The sequence below is a fragment of the Sturnus vulgaris genome, chromosome 10 (assembly GCF_052056855.1).
Source record: "Sturnus vulgaris isolate bStuVul1 chromosome 10, bStuVul1.hap1, whole genome shotgun sequence".
In the NCBI taxonomy this organism is placed as follows: domain Eukaryota; kingdom Metazoa; phylum Chordata; class Aves; order Passeriformes; family Sturnidae; genus Sturnus; species Sturnus vulgaris.
The window spans coordinates 12,589,059-12,603,158 of record NC_142252.1 but is presented as its reverse complement, the minus strand read 5'-3'; the positions used below and the strand labels follow the sequence as shown (position 1 = coordinate 12,603,158).

General features: G+C 37.1%; 1 protein-coding gene and 1 long non-coding RNA gene across 3 annotated transcripts in view; one reads left to right on the top strand and one right to left on the bottom strand.

Annotated features, from left to right (window-relative positions):
• The window catches only part of LOC148222653 (uncharacterized), an 84,646-nt gene extending 81,217 nt beyond the window's left edge, over positions 1-3,429 (top strand). Inside the window, exon 12 of the long non-coding RNA XR_015805729.1 lies at positions 3,006-3,429. This is a non-coding gene — a long non-coding RNA (uncharacterized LOC148222653). The remainder of the gene's footprint in view (positions 1-3,005) is intronic.
• LOC148222652 (uncharacterized) overlaps positions 1-14,100 on the bottom strand; it is a 107,086-nt gene that overhangs the window by 2,238 nt on the left and 90,748 nt on the right. The gene's annotated exons all lie outside the window — the stretch shown is intronic.

The following is a 14,100-nucleotide window of genomic DNA, read 5'->3' as shown; positions in this document are numbered from 1 at the left end:
AACATTGTCTGATACTTGATATTGTACCAGGACTCAACCTAAATTGCTTTAATTCCTTGTACCTGCTGTGTAGTTAGATGAGATCAACTAGACAGACCTTTCCCATTGGTTAAAGGTCAAAAATAGCCTAAAGACATGTTGTTTACAGCACATCATATTGAGAAATATACTTTTCATAGAAAGTATGACCATATTTTCATTAACAGTGATAAGAAAGCTTAAACAGCTCTGTGGCTATAACTACAGAGGATTATTTTTAATCACAAATCTATTTTTAAGAAAACGTAGAAGAACAAAATTCACCAGAGAATATTCTCATTATTATTTTACCATAATTATTACAGATCATGTAAAATGTTGTTCTATTTTTCCACTATTTGAGTACATTTGAGAAACTCCAGACAATTCAGTTTGTTGAAAATTTCAAAGCAAGCCAGGAATATTTTGCATTTCAGAATTAATATTCATTGGTAGGTGACTACCTGGTTAAGCTGGCCTTTCTTGCTTATGGGAGAACCAGGAAAGATTTGGATGTAATCATTATTTCTTTAAAACTCGGGATTTTACAAACCTTCATTTAAGGAGTGTGCTTATATTAACTAAAGTTTATAGAAACAGTGGAACTTGCTCCCATGCCATGATTTGAAGGGACCTGGATTTAGAAACCTACATTTCCTCTATAGCTGGGGTAGACACAAACATCTCCAGGAAAAGATTCATCTAAGTTAAATAATTTACAAAGTTTCTTTACAAGGAAAAAAGGATGCAAGAATGCATCATGTCAAACAGTGCATTACTAACAGACCGATAGTAATTTGTGTAAAATATTTTTTTTTTACATGATAGTTTGTCAGAGTAAAAACAAAGCAACCCTATAAAGTCCAAATGCAATTCCTGAAGTTAAAAGGGACATGAATTTTCCAAACACAGAGACGTTGTCTTGTGGTGCTGACATCCTCCCAAGAGTTATATCTGACACAAGTCATGTCTGAGAAGAGGGAATATTATTTTTGAGCTTATAGAGCTTGACATTGTCAGAAGACTAGAGAGGGAAGACCTGGTAATTCTGTAATTTACAACATTAGTTAATTAAAGCACTGAAGAGGAGGAAAAAAAGCCACAAAAATGTGATGAAGAATGACTCTAAGATTTTTGTGGTGGCAATTTACCTCATAGGTGAAATTCCCAGAGTTTTCATAAAAGATATGTGCTCTACCCTTGTACTTGCCTGAGTAGTACTATCAAGTCCAATGATGTCCAACCAGCTACTTCACAAAACATATCTTGAATGCTGACTTGTGAGGTACTTTGGCAAATCATGATTTGCTAATGTTTTGATGCATTTCTTGGTACTGGAGATTATATTAATCTCTAGATGTGAAATCAAAATAATTTGTAATGCCAGATGCCATAGCATTTTTGAATATTCTTAATGATACCTTAAATTCATAACTGTGCATCATCGTTCTCAGTTTAACTTTTCAATAATCGTTTACCAAAAACTTTGGTACATATTTCAAAAGAGTACTTCAATGAAATGAGTGTATCTTAACAATTTAGCAGGTGGAGAGTATATGGCTAACATGGACAGCAGAGTCCATGTTTGTATTTTATATGACAAGAACACTAACTTGGTAATTAAGTAAATATTGTAATAAGTATGGCTCTGACATCCACTTGAAGGTTATAACTCCCCAGGGAACAGATGCTTAATTTGCAGCCGTGATAATAACAACCTAATGAACCTCCCATCTTACTGGATAGCTTAATAAACTTCAAAGAAAACAAAACAAGAATCTATGAGTAAAAGTACATCCTTAGCTTTTCATTAAGCAAAATGAGCATGAGTCAAGGCCCAGCATGGCTTCCAAAGTTAAAGCTACCAGCTACAAAGCAAATGTATGCAGAGAAATGTACAACAAAAGATATAGCTTTTAAACCTCCAGTTGAGTTTCCATAAATGTTGCTTACAAAAGCTACCATTCTCTATGTTAACAAAAAGTTGTGGATATGTTCTTCACTAAATCCTCTTTTCTCATATAATCCACCTTGTGCACTTTATCTCAAGTGTGTTTTATCTGATCTAATCCTGGGCTCATTCATTCTCAGATAGAAGCAACAGGATTATTTCACACTTAAACTAGGCCCAATCTTTCTGTGGGTCCATAAGAGGACACCTGGGTAATGAGAAATTATCTGTGGAACAAAAGATTAAGCAGGTGCTGGGGGAAAAATGTTCTTTAAAATACAGCAATTTTTAAGGAAAAGATAAAACATTTTTATTCAGAAAAAAAAAATGTTCATAGGAGGCACTATTTTTTTTTTAAAGAATGAGATTACAACATTAGAAACAATATTACTTGGCACAAGTTTTATTAGGGAAAAAAAAAAAAAAGAAAATCTTTTTCAGTCACCTTAAAATGACATTGATTTCCCAGGAGTTAATCTGGATTTTAATGGGTATAAAGTGAGCAGTGTCCAGGATATATCAGAACATTAGTTTTAATCAGGTTCAAAGAAGCCAGTCATATCCAGCCACAGATTCTTTCTTGTTCTACCAGACCTTATTTTAGAGCACTTACAGTTAGGAGGAGGAGGAGGGAAGCTTCATGGCTCAGTAAATTAACTCGAGATTTTTTTCTTTGCAGTAGTGGGCAAAACAATTTAGACATAAAAACAAAACCCTCTGCTCATCCCCCATCCCCTTAACATGGGGTTATGGATTAGTACACACCAAGTTCAGTCTCCTTTGCTTGATTTATCCATATCTATAGCTATATCTATATATCAATCTCTATTCATCCCCATTCGCTTTTAGAAACCACAGGATCACCTCAAATATTATCTTCCATCTGTATCCACTGTATATCAGACTCTTGATGTGAAGGTGTGAAGGCAGAGGAAAAACGTACTGGTTTAATGCACTGAGTGGAGCAGTTCCTCAGAAGTCAAAAACTGATAAATAATTATTTCTCAATCTTTCTCTCCTTCTCTGTTGTCATCAGCCTCCTCATGGACCACTGTACAACAGCAGAGATTTCATCCTTTAATTCTACGAGCCTAGTGAGACCTTGGACTGATGACTTGATTTTCTGTCGTCTTTTGAGTTTTCTTCTCACCAAATAAATATAAAAGAAGCACAGTATGTAAATAGTTTCACAGGATTGAAAATGAATATATTATTGAATTACTACACTGGAGACTGAAAACAGATATATGCTGGAAAAAAAGGTAAAACAGAAGAGTGGGAGTTATCTAAATCCTCAGGACTCAGGATACAGACTAATCTGCTCTACTGGCTAATAGAGAAGAAATATCCAGTGAGTTCTCATAGAGCTGCACGATAGAAGTTTATTTCTTTTTTCTTTTGTAATATGCAGTGCTACATGATGTTGTTTACAGAACAAAAGATTAAATGGTCATTTAATTTAAGCATTTTATGGTCTGTGTCTTTCTTTTTCCCAGTGAGTATTTGGCAGCACATAAACAGTTTCTTTTACTTTCAGTCAGGCAAGCTTTCCTCATCATCATGGTCTCCCCAGTTCCTTCCAGCTCGTGGGACAATCCCTGTGCACTGACCAAAAGGGTGGTAGCTGAAAAAAGACACTAAATAAGTTAAATATCTAAATCTACAGTTAATAGTGTTTTCAGAAATAACTAAACATGGAGCAGCAATTCTCTGTGACATTCAGGAATTCCTCTCTCTAACCAAGGCACATATAGGTAGATTTGATTAGTTATCCTTCTCAAAAGTAGGAGCAGTAATTCAGTACCTGCTGTTTAGGGTTATTTAACTCAGGATGTGTTTTCCAGGACACTTGTAGAAAAATATCATAACCATTTTTTGACTTGTCATCCAACAGCAGTTTACAGAAATGCAATCAAAGCCAGGCCCACTGACTAGGTAAGATGAAATTTTAAATTAAATTAGTATGTACAATTGCATATAAATTTTAAAATTTATAGAAGTTAATAAAACCCATTAAATATCAGCAGGCTTTGAAGATCTCATAGCTTTTAAAATGTATGTTAAAGCAAGTTTTTGCTTTTACCTATCTCTCAGTATACTTATTAATATAAAGTATGTTTATTAACTTTATGTATGTGGGTATTTCCACTTCTTTGTTACAAAACATCACTTTTAACAGAGCTGTGCTCTTGACTAACCCTTAATTTGTGGCTGTAAAACTTAAGGCACAAAAACAAACAGCCCCTCTCCATGGTGGGGGATTGGAACTAGGTGAACATGAAGGTCCCTCTCAATGTAAACCATTCTATGATTCTGTGACATGACAGTCAAGGAAAACAGCTTTCAGGGCTCCAAAAGTAAAGTTATTGGGAAGGAACAGTCATAAAATATTTCATGGAACAAATATCACCCTTAAGTACTCAAGACTGAACATGGAAAAAATCCCAATTTCCGAAGGATTGTAATTTGTGCACCAGTTGCTTTTCTCTTTTATCTGAATAATGCAATAAAAGAGTGGCTATTTCTTTTGGAAGAATACAACTATATTAAAGCTGATGAACCTTTACAGTCTAGTTGGAAAACAAAATCTTTTGATCTTTTGAAACAGTGTTTTGGAACAATCATGACAAAAGATACTAAACTGATATTGTCATACTTAATTTTTGATTAGTTAAAAATTATTTGCTCTTTTTTCTCTATAATGCTCTTCCAAGTATGCAAGTTGAAACAAGTTATTACAGTTTCAATGTGAAGTTTAAGAACTAAGAAAATTGCTTGCAATGTGATGCATGAATAAATAAGACAGAGATGTCTTATCTGTGTGTATCTATATATGTACACTAATATACAGTTATATGCTGTAATCTATTTATCTTCATATTATGCTACTTGCTCTTCTGACCAGTAGATAGTGGTAATTATCTGTGCATAGGTACATGTATGAGAAAGGGAGAACAGATGTCCATGATTATGTAAGTTATGGTAATTAATAGTACATAAATGAAACAAGTTTGTTTTTGTTGATGTGTCACTTGCACACTGCTCCTCTTGAGCATTGGGTTACATCCTGTACACGATCGCCTTATTGTCTACTGTCATAAAAATTCCAGTTCTGTTTCTGAGCAGTCACAGAATGGGACTTGCCAGCTGTCATGGAAAATGTATTCAGTTTCATTTCCACTTAATTTATCTAATCTTAATTCTATTATTATTTTATTACAATTATTTAAGTGCTTGGGGCAACAATCTAAAATAAAAACAAATAAACAGTAGGAGTTCCAGATAATTTGTAAGTGATCTGAAAGGTCTAATGGAAACAACATCATTACTGCAGTTTTATTTTTTGAAAGGTTAATATTATAGAAGCTTCATCATTGCTGCTATAGTTAACAGTCTGTCAACACTGACACGCTAAATTTCTGCTTCACAAGATTAAAGGCTAAACTATAAAAACTCACCCTGGACAGGGGAAAAAGAAGTTGTGAAATGGTGTTTAGGTATTCAAAACCCCTGTAACTATAGTCCTCACATCACCTTCATTTTCAGGACTGTCTACTTGAAACACAGAAGAGCATCCAAGCCTGTGATTAATTCCATTTCTCTTCTGCTAAACTCTTCCATACTGAGGCACCTGCCAGTTTCCATGGCTGTAATGAAATCTGAACACACAGAGATCCACAATCCAATGTGTCTTTCACCACATCGAGGTGAAGTTGTGGTTTGCCATCCTGGGCTTGGCTGATCATCTCCTCTCACCCTCTTCAGCAAAAACCGTGAGTAGCTGCATTCAAGTCATCTGTCTCCCAGCCAAAAAGTGGGTTTCTTGGGCTTGTGCTTAATCAGAGCCCTTTGCTTCTGTTTAATTGCTGAACCCGCTCACAGTTGCTCTCACAGAGTCTGTGTAAGCACAGAGTCCTCACTGCAACTCATTATACTTCTCCATTTGTTAACTTGCCCAAATCCTCCCCGTAATGTGGGTGGTTTAGGGTGCCTTGCAGAAAAATTTGTTTTCTCTTTTTGCCCTGTCTAATGCAATGAGCCATTTATTTATGATGTTCCAATCTCGTTTAAATATCTTTTTTTCTCTTTTTCCTTCTTTTTGTACTCAGCATTTAGATGGTGTGGTACATGTCTCACTCTGTCTGAGCAATAAAAGCACATAATAAAAGAATATAAGGAAGGTGATAAACAACTCACTCAAAAATTAGAAATTATTAATGCACAATTTAAACCTTATTCTAGAAATTTCTGTTAAGTATGAAACTAGTAAAGTCAAGTATTCTAGTGGTCCCATAGTGATGTGGTGGTTAAATTTAATCCACTGTTTAACAAGACATTTGATTTGACTAAGAAAATGCAGTGAAATATCCCGAGCCTGATCTAGCTGTGACTGAATATGATGCAACGTTTTCCAGTGGCAAAATGTATGGGGAATCACCATGAATGTCTGAATCTGAGGCAATGAGAATTCAAAAGGAAGGTTTTGAATGACATCTCAGCTTCTAACTTCTGGGATTTTCAGCAGCATTTAGCATTTCTTTAGAAGAAATTTGGATTTAACTGGAGATAAGCAGCTGCAGACAGCATTACTTATCTAAGATGATTCTTCTCTGCATCTGAAAAAGACGCAGGAAAGAAAGGCAAAATTCCAGAGTGATGACTCCATAAATGGTTTATTTAGAAACTGAAACTTGACTTTGTTTTCTAGCAGAAACCAAATGTGTTAGTTTGATTTGGATACGGTATATTGACAAAGGGTGGGTTGTTTCTTTTATTCATCTAACCCTGGTTGCAGAGATAGAGAAAAAATAATCAGTGCTGAGAGTAAACAATGATCCAAACTCTTTGTTTGCTTGAAATGGCTGACCTTGCTACGAGGACATATCTGCACAGAGGATGGTGCCTCCAGAAGGAGTTATGGAATCCTGGCAAGTGGCTCAATGCCTGTGCGAGCACGGCCAAGGCTCTGTTCAGCTGATCCAGATGTGCAGCCCTGGCGTGCCCGGGGAATCTGCTCTGCACAGCCTGGCCCCATCTCCTCCTCCTGAACTGCCTGTGTGGGGAACTGATATTCCCTCTCCAAGGGGAGCAGGAAAAGGCATGATGAGCCAAATTCCAGTGAGCCAAAATCCAATGAGCCAAATTCCGACGAGCCAAAATCCAACGAGACGAAATCCAAGGAGCCAAAATCCAACTAGCCAAAATCCTTGCCCCCTGTAGTGGCACAGCCGTGGTGGGAGCTCTCTGATGGCCACCCTGCCCGCAGGCCGGAGCTCTCGTGTCCGGCCGCCTCCTGACGATGGACACTGCGTCTCCTCCTCTGGTCGGTGTGAGACAACTGTGAGGCTGTGACACAGAAATCACCTTCTAGCTTGCTATTAGGAAAGTTTAGCAAATTGACTGCTGCTAAAATAAGAGATATGAAAGTTCCCTCTGCAGCTCAGTCACACGGGGCAAATCTCACAGGCCTTACGCAGCCGGAACACCCATGGAGCGCGCTCAGCGGGGCCTGACCCGCAGGATAATAGGGATGCATACTGAATGAATTGGAAGTAACACCTGGCCTTTGTCTGGAAAATTACCATTTTTTTAGGCCAGTCTTCAAAGCTGAACATTTCTTTAGGACTCTGGAGCCATTGAGGAGGCAGACAAAAGGAAGAGAGTCATGGAGAGACATGTAAAAGCTCTAGGCCCAGCAGAAAGGGCGAGAGGGTATGCGAGAAGGCTGAGGGAACAGAAGTTAAAACCTCAGCATAAAATTCCAGTTCTTCCTATGCGGATCAGTTTTTCCAAGGGTGAAAGGAAAATGAATTTTCCAATGCATTTAAGTGATTTCATTACACAATTATGTGCTTGCCTAAACTTTAGCCACATACTGTTACCCATCCTTGCAAATAATCAGTTTTTGGTCGGTGTTTTACAACATATACTTAGTTTAAACATAAAATACACTCATGTTTATGTGTACAAAGAGACACATTCACCAAACGCTGTGCCCTGCCTCTCATTCCAGAGAGAAGGAATGCATCTTTTCTGGGTAAACATTACTGTAGAGGAATAATGCTTTACCTTTAGAAACATCCAACATCCATTTACTACATATATTTAATTGAGAGAAAATGCCACTCTTCCACACTAGAATCCAAGCTTCCAAACAAATGCTCAACTTACTACATTCCAGAGCAAAAGAAACCATTTCACAATCCAAATGGAGGGGTATATGCAGAATACTGGGTAGTTACATTCTCACAGATATCTCACTCTAGTCTGAGACTGATCCAGCATAACATGAGTAGGTTGAAGCTGGTAGAACTAACAAAATGCTTAAAATTTCACACTTTCTCAAATGTTTACTTTTCTGGATCAGACTCTTGTGAATAATTGGGCCTGGAGCTTCTTGGACTACTTTTGGGGGAAGGGTGTGATCAGGTCATAAAAATAGAATGCCATCTTTATAGGGACTTAGTCACAAACTGCAAGCTGATCATCAGCCTAACTGCATGTCATCCTCCCCTAAATCAGATTAGTCACAAATGCTTATCAACTGAGCCCTAAAACCCTGATATAGTTTGAAAACACACAAGTTTTTCTGAAAGTTATCTTGGATACCCAATAAAAAAACCCAAACATGGCAGCTTTGAATATATCTGGTGACAGTGCCTAACAGCCAAGAGGAATCAGGGAGAATTGTTATGTAAAGTTACAATCTTTTCAAAAACACACCAGTGAGATGACTTCCAGCTCTGGAATCTGCTATCATTGCCAGCAGCCACCCTCAATATTTTTGCCTTGTTTTGTCTTCACTAGCTCACAGCTTTGTGACAGCTATTAGTATTTTGAGTATATTGTACAGCTTTGATTTTCATAGGCAGAGAAAATGCTTTCTCATCTGCTGATGGTACCAGGTCTGCCTAGCCTGAGCAGTTCCATGCAGTCTGGTGAGCTATAGAGGTTACATCAGCCTCCAGGTTGGACCATTAGTCTCAGAAAACCTCTACAAGCAATTCATGGATGACAGGACACTACTGTCCCAGGAGAGCAAGCCTCTGCATAGGAATTTACTCAACTCTGTACAATATTCCTTAGTTTGGTGCAAAGCAAGGAACCAAAGCCACTATTTTTTAACATCCCAGTGACATGGAAGTAAATCTGGCAGCTATTTCAGATTTTCTGAGCAATTTTGTAAACACAACAGCATGTTACACCTTTGCAGAGATACTTCTTGAGAAACAAAATATATAGTATGGACCTAATAACAGGTTCAGTACAGCTGTACAATATAGTTTGGTTGAGCAAAGAATTTCTGGTTTGCATTTCTGTTCCTCTGTCTCTTCTACTACTAGAATTAATTTTCCCCCATATTGTCTCTAGGTCCAAAATTAAAGGATCAGATCTATTTCTTTTCTGAGCATCTGTTTCTTGTTTTGAAATGTAGGCTAAGTAATAGTGTAATTTCTTTTTCTTTACTTCTGGAGCAAAAATAAGGTTGCTTATACATGCCTCAAGTGCCAGAACTTAGCATACTAATGCTCTAGTTATCCAGCTGACTTTCTGTATTTATTAGATTTTTAGTACAGTATGTGGCATTATAATCAATGCACTATTGACAAAAGCACTTGGATCACACACTATTTATTTAATTTACTAAACTCACTCTAATTTAGTAAATTTAATTCATACATTGTGTTTTCCTGGCAAATTCAGGTACATTATTCAGAAAGGGCACATGGACTGTTTAGCAAACCACTCTAAGTTATGTCAGGGGCCTTGCTTTAGGCTGTTGATCATTAACCTATTCATAACTGTAAACGTTTCTTGCTGCACATGTTGAGCAGTAACTTGTGAAGTTTGGCCATGCTCTGCATCATTTTTAATGTCTACTGAAGTCACAATACAAGAAGCATTTTACTGTAAACTGAAGGGACCATAAATTCTAAATCTCCAATATTTTTAGAACCAGTTGTATCAAAGCAATCTGATTGTCATTCTTTTGCTCACAGGATTCTCCCATTAGTAAGTAGTCTCATATTCCAGGCATAAAATACTGATAAGCATTTTAGCTCCAGCAGACTAGCTGCAGCTGTGTCACATTTGTGTTTCCTTATTTTATGTGTGCCAGTTATCTAGATTAAAGTTGGAATAGCATAGCACTCCACTAGATGACAGACTTGGTTTAAAGCCAGGCCACTTAATGATGTTTATCAAACAATTTTCAGCTACATACAGTAGCACAATTTAAAAACCTGAGAAGACCCTAAATTATCAGGCATGCCATGAGAGGTCATTTCTTTTTTTGGATGGAAGATTGAAACATTCTCCTCACAAATACATGGAGTGTCCCTAGTCAGGGGCATCAGTGAAATAATCTGATTTCATTTTTTCTACCCAGTTTTGAATGAATGTGTGGCCCTCATGGTTCTGAACAATCTTACCCAGTCATTTGGAACCAGAGATGGAAAACGTGTCAAATCAGTGGCCCATGAACTTCAGAAAGTCCTGCTTTCAATAGCTCATTTTCTGTTTTGTTCTTATGCTCATTTAGTCTTTGTTTGCTGGGTTATGGTTTCTAAGCTATTAATGACCAATTCAACTCCATGGGCTGCCCTCAGGCAATGGTTCATTAACTTGCAGCCCTATTAGATACAAGCTCACCTTGAGCTTCTATGGTGGGACAGCCTGTACTTTAGACCATCACAGGTATTTGCAGAAAGAGTATTACTGCTGATTCTGATATATCCTGATATGCCCTGAGGGGCAGAGAGCAAGTTTTTCCTGGATGCTGATGACTATTGGGACTGATACCATGGCTGGCATTCTGGGTAGGCCATCATAGGAAGGAAAATTTGGTTTGACTATCCAATGCTAACATTACCTTCTCCAAAGAGCTTCTTTAAAGTTTAAAGTTGCATTAGAAACCCAATTGAAGTAAATTATGTGGAAAGTAGACTGTAGAACTATGATAGATAGTAGAACTATGTTCTGAACTTACAAGTTTGCCTGTTGCTGCTGTGGAAAAAAATCCCAAAAACTGTGTGCTGTACAGAAAAACAAGTCAACAGCCTGACTGCATCACTGCCACCTCTGTCCCTGCTTGGGATGTCTGTAGTAGCCCAAGTTGTGCTTACAGAGGATTTCTTGCACATTGAAGAGTGACAGTGAACTTGTGTTAACTTCAGACAGAAACAAGGCTCATTGCCTGGTCCTTCTGAAGGAGAGAAATAGCTGCTCACGTGCTTTGCCAACATCATGATTTGAACAAGAAAGCTCTGAGTTAGCATCCCCAATACCTCTCCACTACTTTTGACCAAAGCACCTCTTCTACTATACAGTAGTTTATAATCAACAGCAAAACCAGCTAGCACTTGGCAAAACTCCATAAATCAATGGAGTTAAGAAATTCAAGATAACTTGAGCATCTGTAGCAATAACTTTACAATAAAACCTTTCTGTGATAAAAGCAAACAAGCAAAATACACCCTGATGCTCAGAAAGGTTAAAGAGCTAATGGTATGATCCCTGCAAATTCTGCTTCATTCATTATTCTCTTCTCAATAAAACCAGTAAAACTTGTCCTTTAGGCTTATGTTGTATGCATTTATATTTTAATATTGAGCAAAAATATCCTGTACACTTCCCCTTGGCAATTTATGTCTGTGTTTTAATATTACAGGATCTGATTGTTCATATTCTGGAGTAAGTGGAAATGTTCCCACTGATACCAGTGAGAGGAGAATCTGACTTCTAATTTCTAGAGGATTGAAGCCATCCTTAGAACGCATATCCTCTACTCTCCACTTTCTTTGATGACTTCTAACAGTCTTTTGATGTGGACTCCAAAATAAACCATTTTCTTCTTTGGATATATGTGTTGAAAAAGATGTAAAACATTGAATAGCAGAGTAAAACATTTTGTGTTTCAGGTCAGAATCTCATTTAAACCAGAAACTGCTAATAGCTGTTAGTTAAAAGAGAAGAAAATACAGAAGAATAAAAATGCTGGGCAAATCTCTTCAAACTCATGGAAATACCATACTGTTTGGTGTAGGCACACGTGATATTGTACTGACATAGCATAAAAATGTCACTTATGCCCTGATGTCTGTCTATGATCATAAACTGGATATTCAAGCAAAGGTCTTGTGAGCATCCTGATTCTGCTTCTCTGCACTCTGTTGAGAAAGTAGTTAAGCAAAATGGATAGATAGAAGGGTAAATGCCATTTATAAACACAGAAGCCCAGTGCTCTGACATGCTGATGGGAAAGGAAGGGGTAAAGGCACATCAGGATTAGATTCATCAGCATTCACTTTCTCAAAATTATGATTAGAATAAACTCTGCTGAAGTCTATGTTAAAAAATATATCCAGTGGCTAGAGAATTGTGAAAGATGTCTGGCAGTCCTGCATGACACTGAGATGTCGCAGCTCTGATTGACTTCATGGAATACTGTTGATGGAACAGATGATGGAATGCAATCATATTATTGAATGTAGTATTCTGGAAAGGTGCTTCAATGTTAAAATTATATGTGTAATGTAAAATCTGGCAAAGAATAAAATAAGATATAATTGAGTAGAACAGAACAGAGCAAAATTTCCTTTCAGAGGTTGGAGTTTTGACTGCAGCTCTGAAATGAATTGAATTTTCTTCTTTCTGTTTTTTTCTTACTGATTAATTATTATCAAATATTCTTTAAGAGCTTTGACATCTGTTAAATGTAATTACTTTCTGTTCCATATGTAAATCAAGGTCTTTCTTAAAAAAAAAAAAAAAAGAGGTAGTTTATACTTAAATTAAGTACTTTTATCTGCAATTTGCAAGTTAAGGTGTATGTAAAGCCTGTGGCTATACTAAGGGCTCAGTTGTGCCTCCTAGGCACAGTGTTAATTAAAGGGTGATGTGGATTCATACAACTCTGAGGAGAACTCTGGAAGGGATTATACCTTGGAGAGGTACAATGCCTCCAGTGCAGCACAGCATGTAAAATGCACACGCTCTGCACCACCCGCATTGATGTTGCTCAGCACCTCTGTGGGCCCATCTCCTTCCCACATCTCCTCATCCCTTTGCTGGGACACTGGGAAGGGACAGTCCTGGCACTGGTCTCTGATTCCTGCATGCCAATGGAAAGGTGGTGCTGACTTCCTTTATGCTGCTGATAACTATTCAGACAGGGTACAACCTGGCCAAGGATAAACAGAAATTGCCAAATGTCATTCCTTAGATATAGGTTCTCTTTTTACTCAGTGTCATGTCTTTTAAAAGTCTGACAGCATGTATGATGTTTGACAGCTTCTTACATTTTATCTAAGCCCATCCTATATAGCTGATTTTGAATAATTCTATATCCATGTCTGATTTTGTTCACCTTCATATTTTTCATTAGGGATCATTTTTCCCCGGGGAGGTTCTCTTGACACCAGTGTAGTTTTAGATATGATTTACTCCTATGCAAGTGTGATCAGCATCATGCCTATGGACCTTTTGTTTAGAACATTGACAGTATCCAAAAAATTTATTCTAATTTCCATGTAAATAATATCTGTGATCAATTTAATACACATTTAAAGATTTTTCAAGGCCATATTACTCACTGGATTAAATGTACATTTTGGTAATATATTATTGCTATTGTACATCCAATAGATCTAATTCAGCCCAGGGTGATTTTTTTATAACCGAGTAATAGACCACTGAAAATAGGATTTATTATAGAAATGCCATGGCATTCTTATTTATAGTATAATAGTACAAATTGCCCCTATAATAAATACTCTTCAGTTATCAAATCATTAGTCTTTTACGGTAACACTGACAAATGATCCCATAGGCAGTATGATATTATTAATGTAATGCATTAACTTTCAATTTTAAATTGGTTATTGGATCTGAAACAACTGCACATTATATGATGTAGTTTAAGCAGGACTTGTGACCTAAATCTGCATAGCTTTACAGCAAAATGTGACTACACATAGTGCTTTAGACTATCCTCATCTGCAGCATGAAAACAGTAACACTCTGAGCCCGCAATTCAACACAGATCTGTAGATTGCATCCACTGAGAGAAAACTGTTACCAAAGAATGTCTAAAAGGAAAATTTTTAAATCATGCAGAAGATTTTTGGTAA